The following is a 19,006-nucleotide window of genomic DNA, read 5'->3' as shown; positions in this document are numbered from 1 at the left end:
CCCAGGTGCCCCAAGGCAGTTTATTTTAAATATCCTACTTAATATCAAGGATAGAGCTAGAGCAGAAAAGGAGTGATATAAAAATGGAGAGGAGGAAATATTTGAAGACCTAAGGGTAATAAATTCTAAGGTTGAAAGAATAAATAAATAAACCTCAGATTGCATGGGAAAATCTCATGCCAAATATATATTTCAAATACCTTTTTTATTTGTTTTAGGAATTTTCTAAGAATCCATTCACTGGAGCAATGGACCAACTACCCAACTAGTTCTCATCAGAATAACAGCTCCTACTCTGACCCACAATCTGTCAACTCACTTATCACAGGAATGCACTCTTTAAGACTCTCTTTAAACCCTCCCCTTGCCGTGTCCAGGAATTCTCAACTATGGCATGCCCAAATTGCTCAATCGAATCAGCCTGTCAGCATTGAAGGACCCATCTTATACCAGACCCTGAAAAATCTATAAATATCCCATCTTGAAACACATCAAACATGTTCATATTAAGAAATTTATAAATAGTACTAAATAAAAATAAAGCATCATTGATTGCCTTTAGGAGTTTCTAGGGGTTGACTCATTATTTTGAAAACTGGTTAAGGAAAGGGAAAAAAATCAAGCACATATCCTATGAACTATAGGGTAATCACATGACTGATGAAGGAGATTTTACTTTATAGAAATATCCTGGCTTACATAAGTGCAGAAGGAAAGATAGAATTTAGGATATCAGAGTCTGCCAAACATGACAACAAAGGGACAATCAGACATCAGTCTTCCACCAGTGGAGAATGCATTGCCACCTGCGAGGTAGTCAACCTGAAAACTCTACATGAATCTGACTACCAATTTATAAGAACTATAGGGAATAGAGGAACAAGTCAAATGACATCCCAGGGATGCCATCAGCAGAACCAAGAATGGGAGAGTCCGAGATACATGACCTAGCTTTAACATCATCCACAATAGTAGCAGCAGAAAAAAGATTATAAGAAGAAAAAAAAAAAGACAGAGGGGAAACCTATAAATTAAAAGAGATTTGGAAGGTATTTTAACACATAATAGGAGATATTGTTTAGCTTCAGATTAAACCAACTGGAAAAATGAAAGGAAAGACCTTTTAGGGGATTATCTGATTGAATATTTGATACTCTGATATTCAATTTATATTTAATTTATAATTTAGGAATCTGGGGATCTGATGATGTCATTAGGATTACATTTAAGGAGAGTCTTTATCATTTAGATTTACATACTGAAACTTCTATAAAATAGTAGACTATCTGGGATTTGCTTCAAAAAATCCAGGGCAACCATTTTATGCCAACACAAAAATAGACTCAAAATGGATAAAAGATCTAAATGTGAGATAGGAATCCATCAAAATCCTAGAGGAGAACACAGGTAGCAACATTTTTGACCTTGGCCACAGCAACTTCTTGCTAGACATATCTCCAAAGACAAGGGAAACAAAGGCAAAAATGGACTATTGGGACTTCATCAAGGTAAAAAGCTTTTGCACAGCAACAGAAAACAATACTTGCAAATGATATTGTCTTAGTCATTTAGTGTGCAGTATCCAAATATATAATAAAATTATACAACTCAACACCGAAAACAAACAAACAAACCCAATTTAAAAACGGGCAGAAGACATGAACAGACATTTCTCCAAAGAAGACACACAAATTGCCAACAGACACATGAAAAAATGCTCCACATCACTGGGCATCAGGGAAACACAAATCAAAACCACAAAGAGATACCACCTTACACCAGTCAGAATGGCTAAAATTAACAACTCAGGAAATGACAGAATGGCTAAAATTAACAGCTCAGGAAACGCAAGGATGCGGAGAAAGGGGAACCCTCCTACACTGTTGTTGGGAATGCAAACTGGTGTAGCCACTCTGGAAAACAGCATGGAGGTTCCTCAAAAAGTTGAAAATAGAGCTACCCTATGACCCAGCAATGGCATTACAAAGTATTTACCCCAAAGATACAAATATAGTGATCTGAAGGAGTACCTATATCCCAATGTTGATAGCAGCAACGTCCACAATAGTCAAACTATGGAAAGAGCCTAAATGTCCATCAACAGACGAATGGATTAAGAAGACATGGTACACACACACACACACACACACACACACACACACACACACACAGTGGAATACTACTTAGTCATAAAAAAGAAATCTTACCATCTGCAATGACGTGGATGGAACTAGAGGATATTATGCTAAGTGAAATAAGTTAATCAGAGAAAGACAATTATCATATGATCTCACTCGTATGTGGAATTTTAGGAACAAAACAGAAGATTGGGATGCCTAGGTGGCTCAGTAGTTTAAGCGGCTATCTTCGCCTTGGGTCATGGTCCTGGGATCCTGGGATCGAGTCCCTTGTCGGGCTCCTTGCTCTGTGGGGAGCCTGCTTCTCCCTCTCCCTCTGCCTGCCACTCCCCCTGCTTGTGCTCTTTCTCTCTCTGACAAATAAATAAAATATTAAAAAGAGAAAAACAGAGGATCATAGTGGAAGACAGGCAAAAATAAAACAAGATGAAATCAGAGAGGGAGGCAAACCATAAGAAACTCTTAATCATAGGAAACAAACTGAGGGTTGCTGGAGGAGAGGTGTTGGGGGGATTTGGTAACTGGGTGATGGACAGTAAGGAGGGCACGTGATGTAATGAGCACTGGCTATCATATAAATCTGATAAATCACTGAACTCTACCTTTGAAACCAATAACACACTCCCTGTTAATTACTTGGACTTAAATTTAAAAATATTTTTAAAAATCTAGGGCAAAGGGCAATGGGCAGAGGTGTGGGGGTAAACAAGAATGACCATCTACCGTAACTGCTGAAGTTGGGGAAGTATACATGGGGGTCATTATTTTCTCTGCTTTTTGTGGGTTTGAAGCTTTACACACACACACACACACACACACACACACACACACAGTAAAACCACAGTGCCTGCCCCCTCCAGAGCCTCCAGTTAGGAAGCCTCTGACACTTACTGTAGGCAGGTCCCTGTTAGTGAGTATACTTGCCTTTTCTCCCGTTTTACTCCCCACGTCATCAACCTGATGGCTCAGCTGGCCCCATGCATTTTCAAGAGGCAACAGCCCCCGCTTGGCTTAGGATGGTCGTGACTGCAGACCTATTGGCCCAGCCAGTTTTGCTCTCACAGTTTTGCTCCCCTTCAATGTCCTCTGCAACCGTCCCAGGCCCCTGGTGCTCCTGTAGCACTTTGGCCACTTCTACAGGAATCTTCTACGGGAACCTTCCCATCCCCTTCCGCATACCGCCTCTTCTGCCCATCTAGCCCTAAGTTCTTTGTGTTTCTCATGTTTGTCCTGATAATCTAATCCATATCTCTTCAAAGTCTTTGGCCCTTCCTTAATTTCTGGCTGCTCTCTGCAGGTGCTAGACTTGAGCCCCTGTTCCAATCTGGCCGCATGGAGATGCAGTTAGGACCACTGAGGGTGCCCACTTTGTTTTCAAGCATGTGACCACTACTCCTTTGGGTCAGGTCTCTTAGGTACAGGCTGAAGTCTGAGCTAACCTTCAGCCTGCACGTCTCGTTGACATGGTGCTTTGCAGCCAGCATGCGGGGAAAAACAGATTTCCCACCCCTCATCCCACTTTCCTCAAGCTTCTACCGCCACCTCACTATCTCTGTGGCTGAGCTCCTGGCATGCTTTGAACCATAGCCTGACACCCTATGGTTGAAATAGTGGAATGCTGGATGTGATAAAGTCCCTTCTCTTGCAGGAATAAGGGCTCCCCTAAGAAAGTCAGTTGCTGGAGGCTCCAGAGTAGGCAGGACCATCAACTAGGCCTGAAGGTCCAGATCTTTTTTCACCCAACATTGTTTTTCTCATGTTTGGTTTTAAAATTGAGGCTGGCCCTTTATAGACTTATCTAGTTAAGTTAACCACAGACTTGTTGACTCTAATATGGAAAAGTAGAACAAATTTCTGAGTCTTCAAATTCTGCTCGGTCTAATCTGTTTTCCTTTGTCCCACCATTCCCAGGTAGTCAGATTTCAATATTATTTGTATACAAACCAGTTCTCTGATCTTCTTGGTGTTTAACATTTGAGCAAGGCGAGCCCTGCTATGAACAACCTCAAGACATGTCCAACTTTCCTTCACCAGCTGTTTGTAGCTGTCTCTAGGACACTTTGTGTCCCGACCGGTCTGCAGAAACGGTTTTCTTCTTTCTCAGTCTTTCAAGGAATGCCGACAGTTCTAACAACACAGCCATCAGAAAGCCTGTAGAACCATCTTTGCTGGGACTGAGGACTGAACAGAAGGAAGTATGACCTGATCCCTCTTGTGTGTTCTGGGAGACTTTAGACCTTGTGTCAGTTTCTGAGTGCTGCTACAACAAATCTCCCCAAATTTGGTGGCCCAACACAACAGAAATGCATTTTCTCACGGCTCTGGAGGCTAGAAGTCTGAAATCAAGGCACTGGCAGGGTCATGCTCCCTCTGAAGACTCTAGGAAAGGAGAATCTTTCCTTTCTGCTGGCTCTGAATGCCCCTTGGCTTGGGGCTGCCTCGTTTTGATCTCTGCCTCCGTCTTCACATGGCCTTCTTTCCTGGGCCACCATGTGCTTCCTTTTTGTCTTTTATAAGGACACCCTTATATCAGATTTAGAGACTACACGAGTCAGTCTGGGATGACTTCTTCAGATCCTTACCTTAACTACCTATATTCCAAATAAAGTCACATTCTGAGTGAGATTCCAGTAGATGTATTTTTTTCAGGGTGGGGAGCATTATTTAACCCACTACAGAGCTACAGGTGCTACTTGAAGAAAATGTCTTGTGGTTTGGTATGTTTTAGAAATATACCCTTCTTGGGGCACCTGGGTGGCTCAGTGGGTTAAGCCTCTGCCTTCGGCTCAGGTCATGATCTCAGGGTCCTAGGATCCAGCCCCGAATCCGGCTCTCTGCTCAGCAGGGAACCTGCTTCCCCCCTCTCTCTGCCTGCCTCTCTGCCTACTTGTGATCTCTCTCTCTCTCTCTCTCTGTCAAATAAATAAATAAATAAATAAATAAAATCTTAAAAAAAAAAAAAAAGAAAAAAAGAAATATACCCTTCTCTCTATCTCCCCCAGAGCATCACACTGCTCATCAGTCGATTGCAGACTGGCCACAGCGTGTGTGTGTGTGTGTGTGTGTGTGTGTGTGTACAACTATTACCGCTGTTTTGAGAAGCACTGTTAGGGACTATACACTTTTGGAGGACATGGTCAGTTCAACAGGTTGATACGTGCAGGCTCTTCAATAGCGTAGGTGGAGTGATTTCCAAGACACCTGGAAAGCCCTTCTTCCCATGCTTTGCTGACCTAGTGCTGAGGTCAGTGCTACCTCAAATTTCTCAGAGACAAAGGCCTTTTAGTCTACACTGAAGGCAAACAGAATACAAATGGCCTTGTGAGAGGGCATTTGAGTAATAACTCCATCCAAAGATATGAATAATACCAGATTCTCTTCTTATCAAAGGTCTCGATAGAGGGCAGAGGATACCTGGATGTCAAGGTCACTAGGGCTTCTGAAGACAGAGGGGTGGCATGCAAGGGCCAGACCGAAGGCCAGAAGTCAAACCTTCTCAGGGTCAGTGCTATCGTTGCACAGTTTCATACTTTATGACTGGAAGCACTCATCTGTTTAACCAGAATTGTAGAACTACATTTGCATTTTGACAACAATAACTGATACATAAAGATATCATCTATTTTTGCTTCTTACTAAATATCTGACATCGGAATTTTTAATAGATACAGGTAGAATCATCTGGAAGACACACTGAATTTTCTTTTCTTTTTTAAAGGTTTTATTTATTTATTTGGCAGACAGAGAGAACACAAGCAGGGAGAGAGGATGAAGCAGGCTCCCTGCTGAGCAGAGAGCTCAATGTAGGGCTGGATCCCAGGACCCCGAGGTCATGACCTGAGCGGAAGGTAGAGACTTAACCCAGTGGGCCACCCTGAATTTTATTTTCTGATATGGTGTTATATTTGATTACCTGTAGCTTTTTCTTTCCTTTCATTCAACAGGTAACCCATCCATTTGGATCAAGTGTGTAGTGTTGTAAAAATGGAAAAAAAAAAACCCCACTGACATGAATGTGTATTGTTTTAAAAATTCTTACACGTGGGACACCTGGGTGGCTCAGTGGGTTAAAGCCTCTGCCTTCGAATCAGGTCATGATCTCAGGGTCCTGGGATCGAGCCCCACATCGGGCTCTCTGCTCAGTGGGGAGCCTGCTTCCCTCCTCTCTCTGCCGGCATGTCTCTCTGCCTACTTGTGATTTCTCTCTGTCAAATAAATAAATAAATTCTTAAAAAAAAAAATTCTTACATGCAAACGTTTTGAGAGGCAAGTGTGACTATTTCTCCTGAATCATATCAAGCCAGCAATCTCATCTTTTTCTGTTCTGGGTGGGGGAAGAGGGAAAGGCGAGAGAGAGACAAGAAGCGCAGGGGGTGGGGCACGGTGCTACCGGATGGAAAGAGCAGTAAGTCAAGAGCCTGGAAGCTCCTCACCAGCTGTAGGACATTAGGCAAACCTCTTTTCTCTCTGGGCCTCTTCCTAACACGAGAGAAGAGCCAGGTTATTCTATGTCTTTTTTGAGCTCAGAAATCCTGTGATTTAAAATTACATGGCATAGGTATGGAGACCAAAACCCCAGAGTAAGAAAAAGAAAGCAAATGACGGAAATGAACAAAAATAGAAGTGACAATATACTAGAGATGATCAATGAAAACAAAACCAAAACTTATTCTTTGAAAAGGCTGAAATAATAATAATAATTAAAAAAAGCAACCCTCCATAAGGCAGATCAATAAAATAGGTTGGAGATAAAATATGCAAAATACCCAGCCTGTAACAAGAGGGTATTAAGGTACACAGTGATCTGTGATGGGACACCCCTTTCTACTTTGTTTTTTTCTCTCCCAACCTCCTTAGTTTTCCTATCCTTATATTTTATTTGTATTCTTAATTTGCCTTCATTCTGTATCCCCACATCATATCTGCTATCGACACTTGCTCTGTTAGACCCCTGGGGGTTGTAAACCTCAGACCAGCGTTCTGGCAAAGCCCTGGCGTTGAGGGCTGATGTAGTTGCTGTTCTCTTACACCAGGTGGCGCTGTAAGCCAGTGGCTGGGGAGTCAAATCCCCATAAATTGTAGTGTGTTTTTCTTTTGGTCCTAAGACCTTTTCCTTTATTATTTATGTTTGCATTTTTACATTTCCAAAATTGTGAGACATCTTACACTCAATTTATAGATTTACTGTAGAATTTTATGTCCTTTGAAAGCTGTTACTAAATTGATGTTTCTTCTTATTAAATCTTAACATTGTCTTAGAATGGAGGACATTTGATATGTTATGAATATTAGCACTAGCTGGAATGTGTTGATCACCCGTGGATAACATTAAAAAATCACTGAACATAAGTTCTTACTGAAGAATTAAAAGTGATGTACTCTCAGGGCTCCTGGGTGACTCAGGCACTTATGCATCTGACTTGATTTCCGCTTAGGTCATGAAGTCACAGGGTCGTGAAATGGAGCTCCATTTCGGGCTCTCTGCTTTGTGTGGAGTTGGCTTAAGACTCTCTCTCCCTCCCCGTCTACCCCTCCCCCTCAAATGAATAAATAAATCTTTACAAAAAATAAAAGCGATATACTCTTTGTCAGAGAATCACTGCAGATATGGAGTTGGACAGACCCAGGGGTTTGGAACCAGGCTCAGTCACTTACCAGCTGTCAATCATGAATAAACTTCTTACCCTCCATAAGCTTCAGTTTCTTCATCTTTAAAATGGTGAGAACAATGTCTAATTCGGAAGATTGTTATTGTATGCCTACTGTATAACATGGCTCACAACAGTTTCCATGAACTGCAGCTGGTGTTCCATAATTTTTAAAAGCTTAGGTTAGCAACAGAATGTGAAACAGACACCTGTTAATTTACAACAAACAGGGAGAATGCACCTGTGCTCTTCAAAGAGCGAGCTAATTGGCCTGGGGCTGCGGCTACCTGGCCCTTGGTCAGCACACAGCCTGGAGGGTGCTGCTTTACCATCTCCCACAGTTTGGGTCCTGAAGCAGAATCTTCTGGGGGTGTTTGTTAAACAGGTAGATTCCAGGACCCACCCAGACCTGCTAAATTAAAAATCTCTGGAGATGGGGAACAAAATGTTCTTTAAAACAAGCTCTCCATATTGTTTGTAGGGACAAAAAATTTGGCAACTCTGACCAGACTAGTGCTGGGATCATTCTAACTTAGCTTCATTTCTGTAGTACTGTGTTTGAATGATAGGATGTATTTTCGTTTTTTTTTTTTTTAAAGATTTTATTAATTTGTCAGAGAGAGAGAGAGCGGGAGCAAGGGGGAGCAGCAGGCAGGGGAAGAAGCAGGCTCTCGGCTGAGCAAGGAGCCCAATGTGGGGCTCGATTCCAGGGCACTGGGATCATGACCTGAGCCGAAGACAGATGTTTAACCAACTGAGCCACCCAGGCATCCCATGATACCATGATTTTTAAGTCGCTTATGGGGCAGTGGAAAAACAAGACTAAAGGACTGCTCTGGTTCCCGCTGCTCTTTCTGCTTCCCCACACCAGCCAGCAGCCTGTGCAGGGGTTTCTACCAGCTTTGGGAATGGATCTTGAAGCTGCAAGAGGAATAAGTTCCGGAGATCTCAAACATAGCAGAGAGATTATCGTGGATAATACTGTATTTGTGTTTCCACATTACTAAGAGGCACCATCCTCAATGTTCTCAGCCCAAAATAGAACAGGAAATTCTGTGACGTGATGGAGGTGTTAGCTAACCTTACGGCAGTGATGATGTTGCAATATATAAATGTAACCTATCATACACTTTGTACGCCTTAAATGTATGCAATGTCATACGTCAATGTTATCTCAATTTAAAAAGTTAAAAAAAAAAAAGAATGGGGGTTGATTGGATGGCCATGCCAACGATGGAGTCAGAAAATGAGAATTCTGATTGAGGGTTCTAGACCCCTGATGTCTAACTTTTTAAATGTCTCCACTATTTTGACATTTTTTGATGAATATGATTTACTACACAAATATGTGCCAATGGCTTCCCAAGTCCCAGGCTCAGACTGTTACTACACAGCCCACAAGGGCTAGAGAACGTGGTTTTTGGAGCTGGGAGAGCAGGCTGCACCAGCTCGCCCTACAGAGCCGGGTTTCCAGAAAGAGGGCCCCCCTCCTCCCGTACCACCCCATCCTGTCAGTCATGACCTGTGTCTGGGCACGTGCTCTTCCAGCTGCCGGCCAAAGAGTTGTTGGTCGGACTGTCAAGGCTCCTATTTTATTTATTTGCCCTCTCAAAATATCAAACTGCCTGCTGAACCTAACTTTATTCCTTCTCAAACCATTGCCTTGAGGGTAGCTTCAAGTGCCAACAAACTTGAATATACAATCAGCATCTATACACACAGACGCATGCACACACGTATACACGAATGTGTGTATTTGGTGGTAGGTCTAGCATGCTGTCGCTTCTGCACACTTGGTCTACTGCTGTCGGTCAAAATTGTGTTCTGGGACACAGTTCAATGACGGGGTGGGGGCGGGCCACGTGGAGTAAACCACACACAGCGCTGAGCCTCAGCTCGGGACAGAGCGGGAGTGGGCTCCACGGCGGGGATGTGAGTTACTACTCACCGCCATAGGACACAACTGCCATGATCACAGAGGTTACAACGGCACTCAGAGCATGGGAAAACACAGATGGCCGTTTCCTGCATGGGTTGGCATGTCTATTGACTTTTTGGGTGAGCTATTTCAGAGGTAAATGGCACTGTAATGAAACAGAATAGCGTGGCTGCTCCAGACCGTTATGTGTGCCTTAGCTTTCTTAATGACACAGGGTCATTCCCAGGATCAGAAATTATTGTACTACGTGATCGTTTTGAGAATTACTGGGAACAGCTTACAGGGATGGTGGTGGGCAGGTAACTTTGCCCAGCCCAGCCTTCTCTGTCCTACACCTCTGTCCCTCTCCCTGTGCCGGGGTCTGCTCGTTACGATGTGTGCCTCTTGCTCCTCCTGTCACTCTGTATCTCTTGTCCTCTTCTATCGTATTTGGCTACATGAGTAGCCACATTTAATTGAGGCATAACTGGCACAGAACTTTATATTCAGGTGTACAACATAATGATTTGTTATATGTATACATTGTAAATGACCACTGCGGCAAGTCTAGTGAACATCCATCCCCTCTCGGTTACAGAATTGGTTTTCTTGGGATGAGAACTTTTAACATCTACTCTCTTAGCAACTTTCAAATATGCAATACGCTGTTATTGACTATAGTCAGCATGCTGTCCATTACATCCCCAGACTTCTATTTCTTTTACAGCTGGAACTTTGTATGTTTTGATTCTATCCATCCATTTCACCCACCCCCAACCTCGGACAACCACCAGTCTGTTCTCCACGTCTATGAGCTGGTTTTTCTGGTTTTTAAGCTTCCACATACAGGAGTCCCCCTTATCCACAGCTTTGCTTTCTTATTTTGGCTCCCGCCTCATAAAGGGAACTCAGTGGAGCCCCAGATAAAGTACAGCATAATAATTAAGGGCTCAAAGGTACCCGGGTGGTGCAGTTGGTTAAGTGTCTGACTTTTGATTTCAGCTAAGGTGATGATCTCAGGGTTGTGGGTTCGAGCCCTGCATTGGGCTCCATGCTCAGTGCGGATTCTGCTTGGGATTCTCTCTCTCCCTCTGCCCCTCCTCTCTTGCTCATGCTCTCTCTCTCAAAATAAATTATCTTTTAAAACAACAATCAAGGGCTCAAATTCTGGAGCTTGAAGATCTACTCTGTCCCATACTGGTTATGTGGAATTGGACAAGTTACAATCTTTTCAGAACTCGGTTTTCTTATCTGTAAAACAGGCATAATAATACCTTCCTCTTTGCTGTGGAAATTAAATGAGGTTAGATATGCTAGTTTTAACACAATCCCTAATACACGATAAGTATTCAATACTTGCTAGTTGTTACTTTTCTTATTTTTTCCTCTTCACCCTAGCAATCCCACTTCGAAAGTATTTGTTTATCTGTGCTTGCTTTTGTAAACTGCTTCAAATGTTTTTTAGAGCAAGGCTGCATACAAATGCATAATTCAAATTACCAGTGCCTTTTTAAAGAGTTCTGCCAATGTATGATGGCGACTCCAATGTAGGTGATAAAGTAGACAATAAGGCTGGTTGTAATGTAACAACATCCATCCTAATACCTGGTAAAGTGCCCGTTACCTTGGACCCAGTAATTTCATTGGGTCCATGAAAAAAGCTGAAACCAATTTACATACACGAAGAGATCACTCATAAAACTTTTTCAGGGTTCTGTTTCTCACAGCTAAAACTTAAAAAAACAATCTGAAATGGCTGACTTACTCAAGAAAATGTTATTCAGTCATTAAAATAATGTTTTTGAAATTATATGGTAGCATGGCAAATACTTACGATGTCATGCCAAGGGGAGAGGACAATTGACTCAATTGTGTCTATAACATGACTACAGCACCCTGGGATGATCTATAAGGAAAGAGACTGGAAGGAAATATACGAGCATGTTAGTGGATTTTGAGCAGAGAAACAATGGGTGAATTTCAAACCCCTTTTTCCACGTGCTTCTGTAATTCCCAGTTTTCTTTAATAATGAATTCCCCACCCACACACAATGCCATTTAAGGACTCTGTTCATAACTCATGGATAAACACAGAGGACAGCTCAGATTGAACTGTTTTCTTTGGACAGGATGTCATCATTATTAAGAGAAATTCAATCGCCTAAGCTACGATAGTGGGACAGGGTGGAGCTTGGAGGCTTATGTAACGGGGCAATTTAATGTGGATTTCTGTCAGCAGTTTTGCTTGGACTGATAACGTGAGAGAAGGCAGAACACCTTTAGAGAAAGAAGGTGACGGGAGGCAGAGTCTGTGTACCATTCACGGAAGTTGCAGAAATTCCAAAATCAGGGAAATGGAATTCCAGAGCAGAATTCATAGCCTATTAGGGGAAAAAAAATTCCTTCAAACCTTATCTCTTAGTGGTAAGCAAAATCCAATTAAAACATGTTTTACTGTTTTTCCTGTATTATTTATTTTTTAGCCTAAAGCCATTAAAGACATTTTAGAACATAATGAGTTATATGCTTTAATTTTATGCCATGTATTGTCTTTTATTATAAAATCTAAATATGCAAAATGTATAAATTAATGAATCTGATTCATTATTAAACAGAGCATCCAGAGAAGGAACCCTGTGAGTTAGGATTTCTGATACGAAATTTTTGTCTCTCCGATAGAGATACAGCTAACATTCCTTCAGTGAACCTTGAACCAAGTGCTTGGCTCTGCTTGGAGAATTTTACATGTGATAACTGAATTTATTCTCACAGAAAACTTTTGAGGTAGATACAGTAATTCTTTCCATTGCATTGCTGAGATTCTTGTCTAAGACCACGCAGCTGGGGATGAGGGACGGGGTGGGAGGCAGAGCCAAGAGGTGAAACCCAAACATTCTAGCTCCTAGTCCATGCACTTAACCTTTTTCTCCATGGCTTTAATACATTTATAACTACACCACACTGGGATTATACTACACTTAATTTCTTGTAACCTGTTTTTTTTTCTTTTTAACGTATCTGAACATCATTTTAGGTCAATGGAGATCAATCTACTTGAGTATTTTTAAAAGCTGCATTGTATTTTATTGTGTGATATCTCATAATGTATTTAACCATAATCCACATGGTTGGACGTTTAAACAGCAATGAAATGCACATTCTTACATAAAGACGTGCATTTGAGAGATTACTTCATTAGGATAAATTCTTGGATCAGAAACATCTGGGTCAAAATGAAGATTTTCAAGGCTTTAAACGCCTGCTGCCAAAAGGCTGTTAAGCAAAGTCATGCTCACTTACAGCCCCCCGGGATGGCAGCAGAGTGTTTTCCTCTAGATCCTGGAGTGTTTTTCAAACTTGTGCAGCTTGACTTACTGTAAGAAATACATCTCACTAATGATTTGGTATATACACATTAAACAAAATTTACTCTTTTCCTGACCAGATGCAAAGACCTTTTTCTTTCCTCTCCTCTCCTCTCCCTCTCCTTTTCAAAATTTTCTTAAATGCCAGATATGGTCCACTACATTAATTACATAATCCACAAATGGTAAAGTAACTCACAGTTCAAAAAAAAAACCCTATGCTTCAGTATTAATATTCTCTTTAGTATTTGCCTATATGATAATCTGAGATGGTGACAAATTATTGTTTCTATATTAATTTTTAAAAAATTAAAAAAAGGATTTTATTTATTTATCTAACAGAGACATAGTGAGAGAGGGAACACAAGCAGGGGGAGTGGGAGAGGGAGAATAGGCTCCCCGCTGAGCAGGGAGTCCAATGCAGGGCTCGATTCCAGGACCCTGGGACCATGACCTGAGCCACCCACGCGCCCCTTAATTTTTTTAATTACTGGAGAGGTTGAACATTTTGGGAAATCATATTTTTTTGGAAAGAGTAAAATAAAATCCATTGTTTTTCAACTTCTACTGGATGTTAGACTTTTAAAAAATCCTATCCTTTAGTTAAGTGTTGGACCAAATCATTTCTAGAGATTGGGCCCAGGTATCCAGATTAGTGGCCAAGGCTAAGAACAAATGCTGTAGATGGCTGCAGGAAACGAGAGACTTATGTGATGCTGCTGTTCATGACATACCTAGATTGCTACTTCATAAAACCGCATTTAGTTTGATGTCTCTTTCAATTTGATACTTATTTTAAAATTTACTGGGCACCCATTTAAACAAACAGAGAAGATAATACGATTATCTTTCTAAAAGGTTTGATTCAATTGTTAGAGTTCTGAGTATTAAGCATGTGTCACTTGTGAGCATCATTCTTTATTTAAATTAAAGACCTCTGATATTTTTTGCAAGCCTACTGTGTGCAAAGCCCATTGCCAGACCTGTTGGGGTAGAGAACGAGCCAGCAGTGTGCCATGTAATCAGCACTCCGGCCTATGTACGCGAATAACTCTAACACCAGAAAGAAAGCGATAATTTCATAATCATGAGAATTTAGAAATAAAACAAAAAATTACATCTCTAATAACCTCACATAGCTCATTTATGACAATTTTTATTATGTATAGTAAGAAGTAACTAGAAGATTAAAAACTCTCAGCTGGATTTGAATAGTTGTTTGCCCATTAAACACTACATATTACATATGTTTTAAAGATTTTATTTATTTACTTGAGAGAGAGCACAAGAGCAGGGTGAGGGACAGAGGGAGAAGCAGACTACCCCCTGGGCAGGGGGCCTCATGTAAACACAATATATTTTTAAAATACTGTAATTAGGGGCACCTGGGTGGCTCAGTGGGTTAAGCCTCTGCTCAGGTCATGATCTCAGGGTCCTGGGATCGAGCCCCATATCGGGCTCTCTGATCAGCAGGGAGCCTGCTTCCCCTTCTCTCTCCGCCTGTGGCTCTGCCTACTTCTGATCTCTCTCTGTCAAATAAATAAGATCTTTAAAATAAAATAAAATAAAATACTATAATTATCTGGAGGTGTGACTTAACCCTATCTTAGGTATGAAGTTAAGGAAGGATCCTAATTTTGGCACAAATCACAGTTATGCTTATTTAAGTCTGAGTTCATAGTGAATGATGGCAAGGAAACTCATGGGAGAGAGTGTAGATTCTCATGAATAAAACCACATTCTGGGAGAACCGAGGTGCTATTAACATATCAGGGTTTCATCCACTGGGAGAACCGAAGTGCTATTAATATATCAGGGTTCATCCAATAGAGAATTCCAGTGGTCTCCCAGACAGTCCACCTAGATGGTCTTCTGGAACCCCCAAACTTAACATGTCTCCCCAATAAAAGTCTTAGCTGCCTCCTGCCTCTTCCTCAAGCCATGTTCTGTCCTCTGATTGTGGCTCAGGGGACAATTGTGAGCTTTGCAGTAAGACAGATGTTACTTGCGGGGCACCTGGGTGGCTCAGTGGGTTAAAGCCTCTGCCTTCTGCTCAAGTCATGATCTCAGAGTCCTGGGATCAAACCCCACATCGGGCTCTCTGCTCAGCGGGGAGCCTGCTACCCACCCCCAACTCTCTGCCTGCCTCTCTGCCTACTTGTGATCTCTGTCTGTCAAATAAATTAAATTAAAAAAAGAAAAGAGGTTACTTGCCATCTCCTTGGATAGGGAACTACTCCACTTGCTGGCCCTGACCAGTCTAGGGGATTGTGGGTGGTCTGAGGGCCTGAGCACTGCCTGGAGGTTCTGACCTTGCGATCCCAGCTCTGAAAGCTCAAGAAGGCCAGCCCGGGACAACACTCTCCTTCCCTCCCTTCCTCTTCCTGTTTTTGCTTCTCTGTTGTACATGAAGAGAGGAGGGACGCTCAAGGGAAGCTCTCAGAAGACCACTGGGACCAACCCCTCGTCCCAAGACTGTTCTGGAGAAGTGAAGACAGCAGAGTAGTAAGTCTACAGAGGGTATCAACTTGGTGGCTGGCATGAACAGGAGATACAAATGGATTCTAAAAGTGTTCCAGAAATTCGTGAATGGCAGGTAACTAAGAGGAGCTGGGGGTTGAAGTCAGTCTCATGGCATCTGTCTCTAGTCTGCCATTTGGCCATACGTGGCCCTCCTCTAGTCTCCAGGTTCCTCTACTCCTGCTCCCCAAGAACTGTGCTGGAGCAGAAAAAGCTTTGTCCTTGAGGAAGTTACTTAACCTTTCTGTGCTTCAGTTAACACAACTGTAATAACCGGTTAGATGACAGCCCATTAGAAGGCACGAGCTCTGATGGCCAGGTTCAGGCCATTGTACACATCCAGTTGGGCAAGTGCCAAGATCTCAGCTGATTGCGGGGGGATGTCCACAAGGGGGCTGGGGTGTGGTGGGTCGGCCGTGAGCTTGCGCAGAGCCCCGCCATCTCCTCCCACCATCTCCTTTCGTGCTGTAAAATGTCCACACTCAGGACAGCACAGCCGTTGGCAGAGACGTTGCTGGGCTGTGAGGGATCCAGTCAGATGATGAATCAGTTTTTCCATTTTTACCTGCTCTCCACCTGTTTAGGAAGAGAAGACTACCAGGCACCAAGGGAAGAAACAGAAATTCCAACAATCTTGGAAGCTCAGATTATTGGAAGACGATTTTCCTCTTGTGGGCCATGGTTACTAGAGGTCAATGATCAAGTCACCAAACCCAGACATGGGGATTTTAGAGCTGAAAAATGGAAAACAAGGGAGAGCTACATCCTGTTGGGTCACATCCTGTTCACGAAGGCAGGAAGTGGAGCAGCAGACCAAGATGGTTAGAAAAACATGACGCTTATGAAGCATTTGCACGCTATGTGTGGATGTACATTTTGGTATACAGTTTTTTAAGATGCTGTGAATCAAGGCTCATAGATCACGCTTTTTGGAAGTTCTTAAGCTTCTTGTGAAATAAAACTGGCTAAAAGCCAACCCTTTCCTATAGGGCTGTTGCTCCATCGGTAATCATACCAATCCAAGAAATAAAACAATATCTTATTTGCCATCTGAAAACTGGTCATAGGGCACCGTTTCCTCCAGGAATAGAAATGCAAGGCTGGGAACTTCTCAGGGGCAGTCTTAGCGAGTAGGAGATTGTGGCTTTTGCCCAGAAATAGGAGTTTTATTGCCTCTCTCAAAGGGAAGGGTGGATTGTCCCAGCATGGGCAGCCTGCAGTGCATCTCCCAGGAGGCACCAGGCTCGTGTGGAATCGCTGGCACACAGCATCCTTGCTCAAAGCACAGCTTGGCTGGTCTTCATGCAGCTGCCTCAGCTGGATGAAAGGGCTTCTTAGACTCAGGAATGCAGAAGTTGCATCTGCTTCTTTGTCTTTATCTTCACTCCTCTCACTCACCTTCTCTTTCTTCTCTCCCCTTCTCTTGCTTGTGTTTCTTGGTGAGATGATGGCCGCTCAATGATTCCATGTTGCTTTGCACGAGGGTGGGATTACGGAAAGAGCCACTGCCACCTTTTGGGTTTGATGGTGACTGTTAGCATCCTTCAGGAAGCAACTCGAGAGGCCCACTCAAAATCTGGACTGTCTAGTCACTTGGGGCTGCGGTGCTTCTAAGATAAGGCAAGCATTCAAGATGGTGATGCTCACACTTTTGGATTGCTGATCTCCAGAATCTGCCTTTAAGATTTAAAAATCATGTGTTTTGCAACGAGCTCTCAGTGGTTTTCTCACCTTCTTCCTGAAGTTTCTTTCGTTTGTGTTAAGTAATTGTGCTAGCAACGCACCACAGTTACTAGGATATTAGCTCTTGGGAATGTTCATGTGTCACAGAACCTTCCAGGAAGATAGGCCTGCTAAAGGCTTCACATATCATCCAGTGGTTTCAGATTTTAGTGTTTAGAGAAAGAAAGAAAGAGAGAGAGAGAGAGAGAGAACGGAAGAAAACAAGCTGTTACTGACTGTGTTAAGATGTATGCATGCATCATGTAGTTTTTATTCTGAAGATTTTAAATAATGGAAATCCAACAGAAATATTGCATGCAGTTTTATCCTAAAATAAAATGTATGTTTTTATTTGTCCATATGCTCTTCTAGTTTCTGTGATAGAACCTACTTACAATGTCCTAAATATTTTATATTTTCATGAATATATATTCATGCATGAGAGATACTTTTAAAAAATGACAACGAGACCCATTTTTGTTGCTCATGGACAGAGCAGCTGAATGACCGCAGTAAGTTGGGGGTTTCCTTTCTGGCTTTGCCTCTGGGCCTCCAACATTTCAGTATTTCAGATCAGTCTCTGGAAAGTGGGAACTTATGACTAGTTACCTTACAAAAAAAATAGCTGGTCCATGATTTCAGAATGACCAAGATGGAAAGGTGTGGTTCTCAATGCTGTGAGACTTACAGGACCTCAAGATCTGCACAGGTTACCAGGGAGACTCCCTTCTTCTGTCCTTATCCTCTTACTGCTTTTTTTTTTTTTCCTGCTCACTATTCCCTACTGTTCCTTCCTCAAAATCCTGTGTCCATCTAAGAGTGAGGATTCTACTTCCTCATCCCTACGGTGCCTGCTGTGTGACAGTCAATGTGCTAATTAACATCTTTCCTCCTGTCTCACTTACTCCTGCTCTTTGATGAGGGAGGCACCCTTACCCCATATGCCCACTTCGCAGAAAAGGGAACTGTGCTAGTGATGAAGCATCTTGCTCCAGATCTGTTTGTAAGGGATAGAACTACTCTTCCCACACAGATCTTTGCAATCTCATCTCCTTCCCTCCCTTTCTTCCTTCTCTCCCTCCTTCCTTTCTCTCTCTCCTTCCTTCCTTCCTTCCTTTCCTCCTTTCGTTCTTTTCCTCCCTCCCTTCCTTTCTGATTTTATTTATTGATTTGAGAGTGAAAGAGAGCACACACAGCAGGGGAGGGGAGGTCTACTTCTACTTCTACTTCTACTACTTCTAGAGAAGTAGACCCCACACAGAGCAGGGAGCCAGATGCAAGGTTCACAGGGGCTGGGTCCCAGGACCCTGAGATCATGACCTGAACCAAAGTCGGAGGCTTAATATACTGAGCCACCCAGGCTCCCCTCTTTGCGTTTACATCTTTCTAATTACAGAGCAAACGCTTTCCCAGCACTACCTTTCAATGCAGAGTCTGGTTCAGAAATGGTAGAAAAAGAAAGAATGTTTTAGAGACAGCTGCTTTGGGCACCTGGGTGGCTCAGTTGCTCAAGCGTCTGCCTTTGGCTCGGGTCATGATCCCAGGACCCTGGGATCGGCTGGATTTGGGCTCCTTGCTCAGCAGGGAAGCTTGCTTCTCTCTCTCCCTCTGCCTGCCATTCCCCTTGCTTGTGCTCTCTGTGTCAAATAAATAAATAAATAAATAAATAAATAAATAAATAAATAAATAAATAAA

The sequence above is a fragment of the Enhydra lutris genome, unplaced genomic scaffold (assembly GCF_002288905.1).
Source record: "Enhydra lutris kenyoni isolate GAN:26980312 unplaced genomic scaffold, ASM228890v2 scaffoldscaffold9, whole genome shotgun sequence".
Lineage (NCBI taxonomy): Eukaryota > Metazoa > Chordata > Mammalia > Carnivora > Mustelidae > Enhydra > Enhydra lutris.
The sequence above is the reverse complement of the archived record's forward strand: the minus strand, read 5'-3'. Positions refer to the sequence as shown.